Source organism: Mercenaria mercenaria, chromosome 8 (genome assembly GCF_021730395.1).
Source record: "Mercenaria mercenaria strain notata chromosome 8, MADL_Memer_1, whole genome shotgun sequence".
Lineage (NCBI taxonomy): Eukaryota > Metazoa > Mollusca > Bivalvia > Venerida > Veneridae > Mercenaria > Mercenaria mercenaria.
Window position 1 is genome coordinate 80,997,538 of NC_069368.1, and position 15,962 is coordinate 81,013,499.

At 38.0% G+C, this 15,962-nt stretch overlaps 1 long non-coding RNA gene across 1 annotated transcript; it reads right to left on the reverse strand.

Annotated features, from left to right (window-relative positions):
- Positions 1-3,005: 3,005 nt before the first annotated feature.
- Positions 3,006-15,016, reverse strand: LOC123565590 (uncharacterized). The gene is made up of 5 exons (XR_008372199.1): positions 11,063-15,016; positions 10,210-10,365; positions 6,483-6,530; positions 4,269-4,388; positions 3,006-4,031 (listed from the first exon to the last, which is right to left on the reverse strand). It is a non-coding gene; the product is annotated as an uncharacterized LOC123565590 (long non-coding RNA).
- Between the last annotated feature and the right edge of the window lie 946 nt (positions 15,017-15,962).

The window sequence follows — 15,962 nt, forward strand, 5'->3', positions numbered from 1 at the left end:
TTCTACAGCCAAAATGCTAACATATCCAGTCTAACATGCTGGTTAAAATGATGACAAGATTTTCTGGTTATACACAATGCTGCTAAATATCATGAACATTAAAGCAAACTGAAACTTGCAGCCCTGAAGATAAAAGATTACAGACAGATATAGATACACAGACAATAGCTAAAAGCATGGACAAAACTCATCCTGAGCTATCCTCTGCCACGCTTATAAAGCAAGATGACTAAATTGTTTGTAACCATATAATATCGTAATGAAAACCACTGAGTAACAAACATACAAATAAAAGTGATTTTAAACAAGAGATGTCACAGAAGACTATTATGATGCTGGACAGTGAAACAGGGCACATCTGAAGAAACTGGAGTTGTCACTCGAGTGTTTAATGACTCCAATGGTGGATGAAGATATTGCACAACAGCTTGAGTGTCAAAAATATTAAGTAATAAGAAAGGTAAAGATAATTTGTTTGTTTGTTTTGGGTTTAACGCCGTTTTTCAACAGTATTGCAGTCATGTAACGGCAGGCTATGTTCCTGGATTCTGTATCAGTACAAACCTGTTCTCCGCATGTAACTGCCAACTTCCCCACATGAATTATCAGAGGTGGAGGACGAATGATTTCAGACACAGTGTCTTTCATCAAATCATCACGGAGAACATACGCCCCCACCCGAGGATTGAACTCGCTATCCATAAACCAACACCCTCCCTACTGAGCTAAACTGGCAGGCTAGGTAAAGATAAAGTGTAACAAAACACTATTTAAGTATAATTCTAAGCAAAACAGGGGCATAATTCATAAACAAGAGCTTGTAGAACACGGAATGCCCCCCCCCCCCCCCAACCTTGATACATCCAGTATAATTGCACAAGAAACAGAAATTATTTGCTCACTGTAAACAAATGTTCTACTGTTCTGGTTCAATGTGACCTTGACCTTTGACCTCAAAGTCAACAGGGGTCATCTGCTGGTCATAATCAACCTCCCTATTAGGTTTGGTGATCCTAGGCCCAAGCACTCTCAAGTTATCGTCCAGAGACGGTTTAACTGTTCCGGGTCAATGTGACCTTGACCTTTGACCTACTGACCTCAAAATCTATAGGGGTCATCTTCTGGTCATGACAAACCTCCCTATCAAGTTTCATGATCCTAGGCCCAAGCGTTCTAAAGTTATCGTCTGGAAATGGTTTATCTGTTCCGGGTCACTGTAACCTTGACCTTTGACCTACTGACCTCAAAATCAATAGGGGTCATCTGCTGGTCATGATTTACCTCTCTATCAACTTCCATGATCCTTGGCCCAAACATTCTTCAGTTATCCTCTGCAAACCGTTTTAACTGTTCCTGACCAATGTGACCTTGAACTTTGACTCAATGACTTCAAATTCAATAGGGGTTATCTGCCGGTCATGATCAATCTCCCCATCAATTTTCCTAATCCTAGACCCAACCATTCTTGAGTTATCATCCAGAAACTGTTTTACTGTTCCTGGTCACTGTAACCTTGACCTTTGACCTACTGATCTCAAAATCAATAGGGGTCATCTGCTGGTGATGAGCAACCTCCTCATTAACTTTCACGATCCTAGGCCCAAGCAATCTTGAGTTATCATCAATTTTCCTGAACCTAGACCCAACTGTTCTTGAGTTATCATCTGGAAACCGTTTAACAGTTCTGGGTCACTGTGACCTTGAACTTTAACCTACTGACCTCAAAATCAATAGGGTTCATCTGCTGGTGATGACCAACCTCCCTATCAACTTTTATGATCCTAGACCCAAGTGTTCTTGAGTTATCATCCGGAAACGGATTAGTGTACATTCCGACCGACTGACATCTGCAAAACAATATACCCCTCCTTCTTCAAAGTAGGGCATAAATATTGGTGCAAGAGTTATGCATCTTGTCTTATAAGATGTGGGTGACAATGTGCAACAACTACTTCAAGTTTGAATCATATCAATTTCATAATAACTGAGATAAAGTGAAAATGCATCAAAATTAACCTTAAATTCTAAGTAAAAGGGGGCATAATTCATAAAAAATTGGTACCAGAGTTATGCACCTTGTGTCACATGATGTGGGTGACAATGTGGAACAACTACTTCAAGTTCGAATCAAGTCCATTTAGTAACAAGAGCTGTCCGTAAGACAGCGCGCTCGACTTTTCTCAGTGCTTGACTCTGAATTTGAGCTTTGCCAGTAAAAAAAAAAATCCAAGTTAAAAAGGGGCATAACTCTGTTAAAATTCAAATTATAGTTATGAGAATTGTGTCTCCTAATGTAGACTTTGATAGTAACAGAGATATTTGACTATCAAAAACTTTAACTAAAAATTCTAAGTTAAAAAGGGGCATAATTCTGTCAAAATTCAAACCAGAGTTATAGGAATTGTGTCTCCTGGTGTAGATTTTGATAGTAAATAACTATTTTGAGTTTCAAGTCAAAAGCTTTAATAGTAACAGAGATATTTGACTTTATCAAAATTTTTAACATATTTTCTAAGTTAAAAAGGGGCATAATTCTGTTAAAATTCAATTCAGTGTTATGGGGATTGTTTCTCCTGCTGTAGACTTTGATAGTAAATAAGTATTTTAAGTTTCAAGTCAATAGCTTTGATAGTAACAGAGATATTTGACTTTATCAAAAACTTTAACCAAAAATTCTAAGTTAAAAAGGGGCATAATTCTGTCAAAATTCAAATCAGAGTTGTGGGGATTGTTTCTCCTGGTGTAGACATTGACAGTAAATAATTATTTTAAGTTTCAAGTCAATAGCTTTGATAGTAACAGAGATATTTGACTTTATCAAAAACTTTAACCAACTGCGACTCCGACGCCGGGGCGAGTGCAATAGCTCTACATTTTCTTCGAAAAGTCGAGCTAATAACTGAGATAGAGTGAAAGTGTATCAAAACTTTAAAGGGGTAAACTTCAGTAAAAAATCTAAGTAAAAAGTTGGGGGGGGGGGGGGGGGGGGGGTAATTCATAAAATATTGGTACCAGAGTTATGGGCCTTGTACTATATGATCCATTTAGGAATAACTGAGATAGAGTGACAGTGCATCAAAACTTTAACCTGAAATTCTAAGTAAACAAGAGCTCGTAGAATACGAAATGTCCCCTTGATGAATTCAGTAATTGCACAAGGAACAGAAATTATTTGGTCATTGGATACAAAAGTTCTACTGTTCTGGGTAAATGTGACATTGACCTTTGCCCTACTGAACTCAGAATCAATAAGGGTCAACTGCTGGTCATGATCAACCTTCCTGTCATTTTTCATGATCCTAGGCTTAAGCATTCTTGATTTATCATCCAGAAACCATTTAACTGTTCTAGGTCACTGTGACCTTGACCTTAGACCTGCTGACCTCAACATCAATAGGGGTCATCTCCTGATCAGGACGCTGACGCTGGGGTGAGTAGGATAGCTCTCCATATACTTCATAATGTCGAGCAAAAAACACAATTTTAGAGACAAAATCAAAATTTTATATTATCTTTTGTTCTATCTTATCCAGATATCACAATGAATACAAATCACAAGAGTTCTCTCCAATTAACTATAGATACTAAAATACTAAAAGCACAATTTAGTATTTCAAGAAGTAACACATTGTTTATGCTGTCTTCACTTACGAATGTATACATTATACGCTGACTTTTCCTATCTAATAAGTTCATGAGATGAAGAGAATGTTGAACATATAGAGTGATAGTTCATTTTCACAGACATCAAGTTCTGAATGGTTTCCAGAGCTGGGTTGTTCCTGCTGTCAGCCTGTATCTTCCTCAGTAGGCTGAAGGACGGCTCTGGATCAGCATTGCTGTGCGGTAGTGACAGGAGAAGTAAAGCCATCTTACTCAGTTCAAGACACCTCTCCTTTCCAGTGTGGAGCTTCACTTCCCCGATAGATGCCCAGTATGTCTCTAGTTGATCTGATTTGGTCAGTTCATTAAGTTAACCTTCATACTCATCAACCAGGGAAACACTAACAAACCAGACAAACAGATGGCAACTGCAACAGAAAGAAGGATATTTAGCAATTATGTTTCATTTAAAGAAATTGAATAATAAAGTAAAATAATGTTTGTTATATCCCTACTCCATCCCCTTCCAGGAAATGACAAAAAGTAGCTGCTTATCAGAAGTAGCTGCACTTTTTAATGAAATACCTCTCCTGGAAACTGCTGACAGACTGTTTAATATATTTTGCTACTTAAAATAAATTGGAAAGCTTAAATTATATACTGACCTTCTTCAGGTGAGACAGTATCCCTTCGGTCTGGTTTCAGGAAGCTCAGTGACTGAAGGGTAGTATCTTTAAATGGGAACTTGGTAACCATAGTAACTATCATAGAAGATCTGCACATCACTGAAATATACCATAACATGTATTCAAACAACAGTCATCCATTTATGTTGAAGTGAGAAATATAGGACTGAAAAAGCTTTTACAAGTCGTAAGCATTAATGTAACAAGCCATGACAAAATGGTCCCAAATGACATTTTAACACATGAGTTTTTCACATATTCTGAACTGTAGATGTGTCCTTAACATAAATTCAAAATTTTAGACCTGCATGTTTAAACATAACAAAATTACAGCATTTTTTTTTACAATACTTCCAAATCGCAAACTTGCACTTTTTGTTTAATAATAATGACAAATACTAAAATCATGTACTTTCATCATATATATTTTAATTTCATATTTTGTCCTCAATATGAAAAGTATTTAACATGATTATCACAGTTGATAATGCCTTCTTGCTATAAACTGAGTATAAATATGCTATTTCATATTCAAAAAATTGTCATAATTCATGTTTCCATAGCAACAAAATACAACAACTGCTTTAAATGTCAATTCAACAGATATTTCAGCCTACATTTGATGCAAAAAAAAAAACAACAACCTAAATTAAAATATATATATGTGAGTTCTCTAGAAGAACAAGAATTCATGTTTTTTTCTGATTTATATTCATCTCAAAAATATCTATAGCAATTCCATAAACATCTAATATCTGTAATGTGTTATTCAATTTCAAATGTAAGATGTATAGCTCAATGACAGTGTCAACTGAAATTTTAAAGTATTAGTGATGATTACATACATGTAACATTAAACTGTTTACATAATTATAATTAAAAGTCATATTACTGTGGTATGAAAGCAGACATACTTAATAATCAAGTTCTGTTTCCATGCACTGCGGAAAATGGTTCCGTATACGGGAGTGTACGCATTCCGTATACTCCAATATACGGGCTTATACGGAAACATTTTCCCCATATATGGAACATTCCATATACGGGAATCCCGTATTCTTTAATTGGACATTCATGTTTTTCTCACATGGATCCCTTCATTCATACTTAGCATAAATACGTTTCAACAGTTTATGTCAGTATTCAAAGTTAGGGATTGTCAAGGTCCAAAAGTATGTTTAAGACGTAGGTTTTGATCATACTTTCAGGAAAGATACGTTTTATATGATATTTGTATATTAGACATATACTGGACCGTATACTCCCGTATTTGCACATATTTTTCGCAGTGATGGCAACAAAATTCCTTAAATAAAGAATTCATTTTGACATCTATTTTCTTCATTTTACGTAAGTATCAATTCAAAAATAGGGAAGTTTTTTTTCGACTTCTATCTTCCTGGAGGGAAGCTTTTTTCAACTTCTATAGTTGCATAAAATATATGTTCACTAAAATATTTGATATTCAGGTAATTACTTCAAATGTAGAAAATCATCATTAAACATATTTAACTTTGATTATTGTATAAATCAACTGTGTATGTAGAGCTACAGTACTAAACAGTAAATTTGCTGGAAAATCTTCGTGTTTTAGAGGAATTTCACATTTATACTGTGTTCAGCCTTACATACATACAGTGTGTTCTATATTTAACCAATGCATAGTACTGCTGACACCATAACTTGCTAATTCAATGTTTACATAAAGTACATGTAGCATTTGTTCATATTCAAATATATGAAATTTGTGTATAGTACATCGTTAAAATTCAAAAACACTTTCACATTATTTAAAATTTCAGAAAATACCAAATAAGCCAAGCTCTTTCTTTGTATTACTTAAAATGTTAAACACTTTTTTCCATTAATTCTTCATTTTAAATGACTAAGTTCTCAATTTTAATGGCTTTGGCACTGCTGGTTTTGAGCATACATTGCTATTGCTGCAAAGAGATGCTATTTCATTATACAGGTACCACTGTCGACTGGCATCCAGCTCGAATGGTAATACAGTTGGGGAATTTACTCATCATACCGACCTCCTGCCTGAAAATATTAATCTCCGTCTCTGTGCTGAAGTTACAATCCTTCAAGAATACCATACCAGGTCATGCAGAAGCCTAGCTCAAAAAGAATTTCATATAAATTGATTAAACCTTGCATGAGTCTTTATCATGATATGAACTTGCGCACCTTCAATTTTTCGTCTGGCTCCGCCCTCTATTTTCAGAGTTATGGCCCCTGAAAAAGTCAAAAATGCACATTTTCACCTTGTGACATGCCTAGTCAAAAATGCTAAAACGAGAAGGGTTTGGTGGGGAAATTGTAGTACCGGGGTAGCACTTTAAAACAGGTTTTTAACCATGTGCATGATATTTAACCAATATATTGAATAAAAAACTTACGCCCAGATTTATAATTTTTGTTTACTTTTCCACTTTCATTTTTGAGCTTGTAACGAGAACAAAATGACGTAATGCAATCATGTAATTGGGCACACTGATATAGCATACATTTTTATCATAAAGCAATGCAGTATTTTCAATCCCATTTCAGGGATTTACAGAAAGTTCAGTGAAAACTAGATGCCCACGGGCAACATGTCGAGCCCATCAGCTGTCAAAAGGACTGGGAGTTGCATACGACACTGTCGCATTGAGACAAACATTTATGCCAAATAAAAACAAGGCAGTCTGAAAGACAGCTAAATCCCCCGCCACTGCTATGGATAGTGAAAGGGTAAACCTTTGATTTTAGCTGTGACCTTGACCTTGAACTGACATGGCTGACTCATGAATTCTGCACAACGTCTTGATGAGGTGATCATTTGACCCACGTTTCATGAAAATCCTTCAAGGGGTTAAGGAGATACAGAGCTGAAACCTTTGACCTTCAGTTGTAACCTTGACCTTGAGTTGACATGGCTGACTCATGAGTTCTTGATGAGGTGATCATTTGACCCAAGTTTGATGAAATTCCTTCAAGGGGTTTAGGAGATACAGAGAGGACACCAAATGGAAGGCTCAAACCTTCGACCCTTAGTTGTGACCTTGACCTTGAGCTGACATGGCTGACTCATAATTTCTGCACATCGTTCTGATGAGGTAATCATTTGACCCAAGTTTTATAAAATTCCTTCAAGGGGTTTAGGAGATATAGAGCGGACACGAAATGGAAGGCTCAAACCTTTGACCTTCAGTTGTGACCTTGACCTTGAGCCGACATGGCTGACTCATAAGTTCTGCACATCGCCTTGATGAGGTGATCGTTTGACCCAAGTTTGATGAAAATCCTTCAAGGGTTTTAGGAGATATAGAGCGGACACAAAATGGAAGGCTCAAACCTTTGACCTTAAGTTGTGACCTTGACCTTGAGCCGGCATGACTGACTCATGGGTTCTGCACATCGTCTTGATGAGGTGATCATTTGACCCAAGTTTTATAAAATTCCTTCAAGGGGTTTAAGAGATATAGAGCGGACACAAAATGGAAGGCTCAAACCTTTGACCCTGAGTTGTGACCTTGACCTTGAGCTGGCATGCCTGACTCATGGGTTCTGCACATTGTCTTGATGAGGTGATCATTTGACCCAAGTTTGATAAAATTCCTTCAAGGGGTTTAGGAGATATAGAGCGGACACAAAATGGAAGGCTCAAACCTTTGACCCTGAGTTGTGACCTTGACCTTGAGCTGGCATGGCTGACTCATGGGTTCTGCACATTGTCTTGATGAGGTGATCATTTGACCCAAGTTTGATGAAAATCCTTCAAGGGGTTTAGGAGATATTGAGCGGACACGAAAGTGTTACGTACGGAAGGATGCACATACAGAAGGACGGATGGAAGGACGGACGCAGACCGTTCCTATAATCCCTCCGCCACGGCGGGGGATTAAAAAGATTGCAAGAAGTTACAATATAAGTTATTTGTATTAAAAACAAAGAGAAGTAAATCTTAAAAAAACAACAGCTGTCTCTATAGGATGACATATGCCCCCGATGGCACTTTGAATGAGTAGTTATGGCCGATGTTAGAGTTTAGGACCTTTGACCTACGGAGCTGGGTCTTGCGTGCGACACGTTGTCTTACTGTGTCACACATTCATGTGTAGTTATTTTAAAATCCACGCATGAATGACAAAGATATGGAATGGACACGCCCATCAATGCACTATCATGAAAAATGACATTTAACGTCTAAGTGTGACCTTGACCTTTGAGCTACGGACCTGAGTCTTGCGCGCGACACATCGTCTTACTGTGGTACACATCCATCCATGGTTGACAAAGATATGGACCGGATATGCCCATCAATGCACTATCCCTTAAAGTCTTAGTGTGACCTTGACCTTTGAGCTATGGACCTGGGTCTTGCGCGCGACACGTCATCTTACTGTGGTACACACTCATGCCAAGTTATTTGAAAATCTATCCATCGATGACAAAGATATGGACCGGACAAGCCCATCAATGCACTATCCTTTAATGTCTAAGTGTGACCTTGACCTTTGAGCTACGGACCTGGGTCTTGCGCGCGACATGTCGTCTTACTGTGGTACACATTCATGCCAAGTTATTTGAAAATCTATCCATCGATGACAAAGATATGGACCGGACACGCCCATCAATGCACTATCCTTTAATGTCTAAGTGTGACCTTGACCTTTGAGCTACGGACCTGGGTCTTGTGCGCAACACGTCGTCTTACTGTGGTACACATTCATGCCAAGTTATTTGAAAATCCATCCATCGATGACATAGATATGGACCGGACATGAAAATTGCGGACAGACTGACAGACTGACAGACCGACAGACGGTTCAAAAACTATATGCCTCCCTTCAGGGGCATAAAAAAATCCAAGTCCACACAAAAATCCTTAACAGTAGAAAGAGGTCAAAATACACCTCAAAATTGAATGTAACATGCATGTTGTACTACAGAAAAGTGGTCTTGATTTTTCCCTATGGCCAGTAATAAAAAAAAGTTACAACATAAGCTATTTATAGTAATAACAAAGGGAAGTAATTATAGGTTCTTACACATGACACTCCATCTCATGATGGCGCATGACACTCCATCTCATGATGGTGAACAACTGTGCCAAGTTACATCAAAATCCCTCTATGCATGAAAAAGAAATGCTCTGGACAAAGTCATTCTTGTATCTGAAGTTTGACCTCTAAGTGTGACCTTGACCTTAGACCTAAGGAACTGGTTCTTGCGCATGACACTCCATCTCATGGTGGTGAACATTTGTGCTAAGTTATATCAAAAACCCTTTATGCATGAAGAAGAAATGCTCCAGACAAAATAGTCATTCTTGTATCCTTTGACCTCAAAGTGTGACCTTGACCTTAGACCTAAGGACCTGGTTCTTGCACATGACACTCCGTCTCATAAACAATGGTGCCAAGTTACATTAAAATCCCTCCATGCATGAAGAAGCAATACTCTGGACAAAGTCATTACTGAATTTGACCTTTGACCTCTAAGTGTGACCTTGACCTTTGAGTCAGGAACCTGGGGTTTGCGCACGACACTCCGTCTCACTGAGCTTAACATTTATGGCAAATATTAACAAGATTGCTCCATGCATGTCAAAGTTATGGTCCGGACAAACAAATCCGAATGCACGCACTCACATACACTGAACAGCCATTTGGACAACTATGTCTTCGCTTCCACAAGTGGGCTCGACAAAAAACCATAGAAATTATAAAGGTATCACTGTTAATTCCAATGTAAAATGTGCACTGTAAGCCTGTAACTTTTATCCATAGAGTCATGATTTGTTTGAAGACTGCGAAATTTAATTTAGTGATATATGGAGTTTCAAAGTTAAAACTGATATTGAAAAAAAAATGCATTTGAGGATACTAACACTAATATGAATGTAAACACTAACTTTAAAATCTTATACCTGCATGAGGATTCGCAGCAACTCCAAAGAATCTGCATTTATGTGTTGGCTTAAAATACAAGGACCCTACTTGCTGAGAATAGTATGGGCACAATACTTGTTGGACATAGTCAAAACTGCAGTGAACCTTTAGATCTCCTACTGCTGGAGGTTATCCTGAAAAATATATACAAAGAATTTTTCATTTATTTAGTAGTCTACCAGCATGCTGTCTACCAGTACTGGCAGTAGTGAGAATGAAAAATAAAGTAATTTTTATTGCAAATTGCATGTAAATTTTTTAGAAATTTTCAGGAGGTCTATTTTAGTTGCTATTACAACAAAAAGTGACAATTTAAAACATCACTTATCCTGTGTTATTGTACTATTCTTTTTCAATTGTCATAGATTCTACTGTATGTAATGACCATGTAATTATTCACATCTGTGACAGTTAAAAAAATGTAAAATATCTTACAATATTCCTGTTCATTTATAATTTCTAGACAGAAAATTTCCTACAGAATGTACTTAATGTAATAGATGCCGGACTGCCTTGGCAACAAGTATATTCTGCCACAATGAAAACTGACAAATATACAGAAAAGATATTAAGTATTTGACAGCAGATAGTGGACGCATTGGTCGAGAGGGCTAAGACGCTTTCCTACGAAGGTGAAGGCCCCTGGTTCGAATCTTGGCTATTCCCATTGCGGTGTGTCCTCAGTCCACTAAGCTGTAAATGGGTACCAGCAATTTGCTGGGGGTGAGGTATAATTGGTTTTAACTGTTCTTAATATAGGGTCGCAGAAAAGCTCTATAGAGCTTATGTTAATTGTTTCACCAAGCAACGGTAAATAAAGCTTACTTTTACCTTTATCGAAATGTCAACACGGCCATATAATTTTTCGCTTCCAGTTCTTAATCATCTTTGATAAATCAATAAACGAAGCGGTCTGTCCTTTCTTCTTTGAATTAAACTATGAATAAATTTATAACAAGAGGGTCATGATGACCCTGGATGACTCACCTGAGTAATATGAGCTACATGTTTCAAATGTCAAACTGATGATTATTAGAAATTTTTTGGAAGATTTTCCGATGTACAATCAAGTAACCCCTGGGGTGGGGCCAATTTTACCCCGGGGTCATGATTTGAACAAAGTGTGTAGAAGTCTACTAGGCAATGTTACATATCAAATATCTAAGATCTAGGCCTTCTGGTTTATTTTAAGAAATTTTTGAAGATTTTTCTATGTACAGTCAAGTAACCCCATGGGGCAGGGTCCATTTAACCCTTAGAGTCATAATTTGAAATTTTTTTGTAGAAGTCTTCTAGGCAATGCTACATGTCAAATATCTAAGATCTAGGCCTTCTGGTTTATTTTTAGAAAATTTTTGAAGATTTTCCTATGTAAAATTAAGTGACCCCTGGGGCGAGGTCAATTTTGACCCCGGTGGTCATGATTTGAACAAATTTTGTAGAGGTCCACTAGGCAATCCTACATGTGAAATATCTAAGCTCTAGGCCTTCTGATTTATTTTTAGAAAATTTATGAAGATTTTCCTATGTAAAATCAAGTGACCCCTTGGTCGGAGTCAATTTTGACCCAGGGGGTTATGATTTGAACAAATTTTGTAGAGGTCCATTAGGCAATACTACATGTCAAATATTTAAGCTCTAGGCCTTCTGATTTATTTTTAGAAAATTTTGAAGATATTTCTATGTACAATCAAGTAACCCCATGGGGCGGGGTCAATTTGACCCCGGAGGGTCATGATTTGAACAAATTTGGAAAATTTTGAAATACAGGTATGCAATGGTGGGCTCTGGTGCATTTTTTGGTCTAAATTTTAGGTATGGGAAGAGGTATCCAAGTCATATTAGGGGGGTCACCGTCAGGGGGCTGTCACCCTGGAAAATTTTGCAACACAGGTATGAAATGGTGGGCTCTGGGTGCATTTTTGGGTCTAAATTTGATTTGTTTGTTTGTTTGTTTTGGGTTTAACGCCGTTTTTCAACAGTATTTCAGTCATGTAACGGCGGGCAGTTAACCTAACCAGTGTTCCTGGGTTCTGTACCAGTACAAACCTGTTCTCTGCAAGTAACTGCCAACTTCCCCACATGAATTATCAGAGGTGGAGGACTAATGATTTCAGACACAATGTCGTTTATCAAATAGTCACGGAGAACATACGCCCCGCCCGAGGATCGAACTCGCGACCCCGCGATCCGTAGACCAACGCTCTTACCTACTGAGCTAAGCGGGCGGGCTTCTAAATTTGAGGTATGGGAGGAGGTATCCCAGTCATTTTAGGAGAGTCAGAGGGCTCCCCACCCACTCTGAAAATTTTGAAATACAGGTACAAAATGGTGGGCTCTGGTGCATTCTTTTGGTCTAAATTTTGAGGTATGGAAGGAGGTATGCCAGTCATTTTAAGGGGGTTCAGGGTGCGCTTCCCCTGGAAATTTTTGAAATACAAGTATGAAATGGTGGGTTCTGGTGCAATTTTTGGTCTTAATTTTGAGGAACTGGGAAGGGTACTTTTCTATTTTTCGGGGGCCAGTGTGTTCTCCCCCTGGAAAATAGTGAAATATAGGTATGAAATGGAGGCCTCTGGAGCATTTTTTGGTCTGAAATTTGAGGTAAGGGAAGAGGTATCCCAGTCATTTCAGGGGGTCAGGTGGCTCTCCCCCTGGAAAATTTTGAAATACAGGTATGAAATGGTGGGCTCTGGTGCATCTTTAGGTCTTAATTTCTAGGTATGGGAAGAGGTCTCCCAGACATTTTAGGGGGGTCTGAGGGCTCCCCCCTGAAAATTTTGAAATACAGGCACAAAATGGTGGGCTCTGGTGCATTCTTTTGGTCTAAATTTTGAGGTATGGAAGGAGGTATGCCAGTCATTTTAAGGGGGTCAGGGTGCTCTATCCCTGGAAAATTTTGAAATACAAGTATGAAATGGTGGGTTCTGGTGCATTTTTGGTCTTAATTTTGAGGTACTGGGTGGGGTATTTTCCTGATTTTCAGAGGGACAGTGTGTTCTCCCTCTGGAAAATTTTGAAATATAGGTATGAAATGGAGGCCTCTGGTGCACTTTTGGGTCTAAATTTTGAGAAAATATTAATCCTTAGCCAAAATAGTTGGGTGCAACTTTGATGACTATAGGTCACTTCTCAGCAAACTGGGGAGGTGGGGGCATGGGCACCCTCTTTCCAGCTCTGGATCTGGGTCTGAATCTTGTACATTTACTCACAATTACACAGCAGCACAATATATCAGGTCTTTCTATTTTCTTGATGCTTTGAGGTCCCCACTGTACATAGCTACCTGCAACCTCTTACGCTCCAATGTCAAGGTCAATATTCAACTCATATAATGAAGAGGTCATCAGCAGCATATTAAAAATATCTCTAGAGTCTCCCCAGTACACCATCAGTCCTTACATTATGTAACAAAATTCATTATACAAATAGACTTACAACATTTGTTAACATATTTTTTCTTCTTTAGATAAAAAAGTAGGAATAGTAGGAGTTTTTTCAAAAAAAGTAGGAAAAAAGTAGGAACAGACCTAAAAAGTAGGAAAAGTAGGAAAAAGTAGGACTACTTGCATAATGGGATCTGGCCAGTTCAAGAAAGGAACCAAGATCTTATAGTGATACAAGTTGTGTGCAAGTTAAAACAAGAGGACCATGATGGTCCTGAATCGCTCACCTCTTCCCACATGACCCAGTTTTGAGTATGACGTCGTTGACCTAGATATTATCAAGATAAAAATGCTGACCAATTTTCATGAAGATCCATTGAAAAATATGGTCTCTAGAGAGGTCACAAGGTTTTTCTATTATTTGACCTATTGACCTAGTTTTCGAAGGTACGTGACCCTGTTTTGAACTTTACCTAGATATCATCAAGGTGAACATTCTCATGAATTTTCATGAAGATCTCATGAATTTTCAGGAAGATCTCATGAAAAATATGGCCTCTAGAGAGGTCAAAAGATTTTTCTAATTTTAGACCTGCTGACCTAGTTTTTGATCGCAGTGGACCCAATTTCAAACTTGACCTAGATATCATCAAGATGAACATTCAGACCAACTTTCATACAGATCCCATGAAAAGTATGGCCTCTAGATAGGTCACAAGGTTTTTTTTATTATTTGACCTACTGACCTAGTTTTTTAAGGCACGTGACCCATTTCAAACTTGACCTAGATATCATCAAGGTGAACATTCTGACCAATTTTCATGAAGATCAATTCAAGGGTATGGCCTCTACAGAAGTCGCAAAGTTTTTCTATTTCAAGACCTACTGACCTAGTTTTTGATCGCAGTTGACCCAGTTTCAAACCTGACCTATGTATCATCAAGATCAACATTCAGACCGACTTTCATACAGATCCCATGAAAAATATGGCCTCTAGAGAGGTCACAACGTTTTTTCATTATTTGACCTACTGACCCACTTTTTGATGGCACATGACCTACTTTCAAACTTGACCTAGATATCATCAAGATGAACATTCTGACCAATTTTTATGGAGATCCATTCACAAGTATGGCCTCTAGAGAGGTCACAAGGTTTTTCTATTTTTAGACCTACTGACCTAGTTTTTGACCGCACATGACCCTGTTTCAAACTTGACCTAGATATCATTAAGATGAACATTCAGACCAATATTCATACTGATCCCATGAAAAATATGGCCTCTAGAGAGGTCACAAGGTTTTTCTATCATTTGACCTACTGACCTAGTTTTTGATGGCACGTGACCCACTTTCGAACCTGACCTAGATATCATCAAGATGAACATTCTGACTAATTTTCATGAAGATATCATGAAGAATATGGCCTCTAGAGAGGTCACAAGGTTTTTCTATTTTTAGACTTACTGACCTAGTTTTTTAAGGCAAGTGACCCAGTTAGGAACTTGACCTAGATATCATCAAGATGAACATTCAGACCAACTTTCATAAAGATCCCATGAAAAATATGGCCTTTAGAGAGGTCACAAGGTTTTTCTATTATTTGACCTAGTGACCTAGTTTTTGATGGCACGTGACCCAGTTTCAAACTTGAACTTGATATCATCCAGGTGAACGTTCTGACCAATTTTCATGAAGATCTTATGAAATATATGGCCTCTAGAGAGGTCACAAGGTTTTTCTATTTTTAGACCTACTGACCTAGTTTCTGATGGCACGTGACCCAGTTTTAAACTTGACCTAGATATCATCAAGGTGAACATTCTGACCAATTTTCATGAAGGTCTTATGAAATATATAGCCTCTACAGAGGTCAAAAGGTTTTTCTATTTTTAGACCTACTGACCTAGTTTTTGATGGCACGTGACCCAGTTTCGAACTTGACCTAGATATCAGCAAGATGAACATTCTGACCAATTTTCATAAAGATCCCACAAAAACTGTGACCTCTAGAGTGGTCACAAGCAAAAGTTTACGGACGGATGGATGGACGGACGGATGGATGGACGCACGGACGGATGACGGACACCGCGCGATCACAAAAGCTCACCTTGTCACTTTGTGACAGGTGAGCTAATAAAAGCATAAATGAAACCACTATCATGCAGACAAGAAATTGTGGACAGACGACGGATGAAGAAGTAAAACATTCAGTGAAAGGTATTATGTTTTGACTAAATAACTGATTATCACCATTTATTACAAAACTCAGCATGTTTTGCAAAGCAACACAATGCTTAAAATTTTGTCACAGTGCACAGAATCTTTTTTTCCCAGAATTTTTAA